Source organism: Triticum aestivum, chromosome 5D, assembly GCF_018294505.1.
Source record: "Triticum aestivum cultivar Chinese Spring chromosome 5D, IWGSC CS RefSeq v2.1, whole genome shotgun sequence".
In the NCBI taxonomy this organism is placed as follows: domain Eukaryota; kingdom Viridiplantae; phylum Streptophyta; class Magnoliopsida; order Poales; family Poaceae; genus Triticum; species Triticum aestivum.
In genome coordinates this window covers 194,813,992-194,815,887 of record NC_057808.1, presented here as the reverse complement: position 1 = coordinate 194,815,887, position 1,896 = coordinate 194,813,992, and positions in this window count along the sequence as shown.

Genomic DNA, 1,896 nt, shown 5'->3' with positions numbered 1-1,896 from the left:
AGTTATCTCAAATTATCCAGAATTTCTGGCGGGGTGATGAGGAGAATAGAAGGAGAACTCATTGGTTGGCTTGGGACAAGTTGACAAGACCAAAAGGTGAAGGTGGTATGGGCTTTCGGGATCTTAGGCTTTTTAATCAAGCACTTCTAGCCAAACAAGCGTGGCGTTTATTGGTTTTTCCGGACTCGTTGCGTGCTAAGGTGATGAAAGCAAAATATTATCCGCATGGACATATTATTGATATTGTCTTCCCTCAATCGACATCGCTGCCGTGGCAAGGTATTATGCATGGTCTCGATTTATTGAAAAAGGGTGTAATCTGGAGAGTTGTTGATGGGGCCAGTATAAACATATGGAGAGATAATTGGATTCCTAGGGAGTCTGGCCTGAAGATTACTGCCAAGAAAAACAGAACAAGGATCAAATGGGTGTCCGGGTTATTCAGGACAAATACTAGGAGCTGGGATAAGCATATGACCAGGCACATATTTTACCCTCATGATGCAGAGGAAATTTTAAAGTTGCGAACTCTGAACTTGGGTGAGGGAGATCTTATTGCATGGCATTATGAGAAAAGTGGCATGTTTTCAGTCAAGAGTGCGTACAGGCTTCCACAGAATCTCACGGACTCGAAGGTTAATCTGGGGAATTCTAATGTAGCAGTTAATGGGGAAAGGAAGATCTGGAATATTATTTGGAAAGCTAATGTCCCTCAGAAGATCAGAATATTTGCTTGGCGGGTGGCTTCTAATAGTTTAGCGGTTCAAGTTAACAGGGTTAAACACCATCAAGCTATTCTAAGAACATGTACAATTTGTGGCGTTGAAGATGAATGCACTTTCCATGCGTTGATGAGTTTCCCAAAGGCGCGTGCTCTTCGTTTGGCGCCGAGAAAGGTGTGGAATTTGCCGGACGAAGTGCTTTCTAAAAATACAGGGCCAGTTGGTTTCTTATTTTACTGGATCAATTAAGTCCGGCAACGCGTGAGCAAACTATATTCATGTTGTGGAGAGTTTGACATTTGAGGAATGATTTGATTTTTGCTAAAGGTAAAGAATCCATCTCAGCCTCTGTGAATTTTGTACAAAATTACTGGGCTTCCTTTTTGTCTTGTCACACAAAAGCGCAGAGAGGGACAAGTAAAAAAGGTAAGGAATTGGAGGAGGGCCTTCAGGTTACGAATATTATGGAGAGGAAGCCGGCTAGTTGGCAACCTCCCAATGCGGAGCTTTTAAAGATTAACGTCAATGCATGCTATGTGGAGGCAATCAACGCCGCGAGTGTGGGGGTGGTTGTCAGAAACCATGTTGGAAAAGTAGTAACTTCCTCTTGGGATTATATTGGAGCCTGCTATAGCATTAAAGAAGCGGAACTTAGAGCGGCAATATCCGGATTATATATCGGTATTAGAAACTGATTGTTCTTTTGTGGTTGGTGTTCTAGGAAAAGACAGTTTTGACAGATCTCCCCTGGTTGACCTCAAGAAGGAAATTTTAAGTATTTCAAAGATGCTGGCGAATGTAAAGATTTCCAAGATTAGCAGGGAAGCTAATATGATATGGTGGTGCACGAGTTAGCTAAGTTTAGTTTTAATAATAAGTCCGACGGTGTTCTTATTAATAGTGTTTCGGTCTGTGTGGCAGATGTTGTAATGAATGATTGTATGAATATTCTAAATTAATTAATATATGTATGAGGTTTAAAAAAAAAAGATTTTTTGCCTTCGAGTGTAACTCTCTCATTATGAAATAAAACTCTCTTTTCCTTAAAAAAAAGAAGGTTGTGTTCTGTGCAATTCACTCGGGGAAAAAATCTCGTTGCCCTTCCTTTTTTTTAGAACATCTCGTTGCCCTTCCTGCGAAGCCTTTCCTTTCCTCTCACTGACCCTCGCCTTCG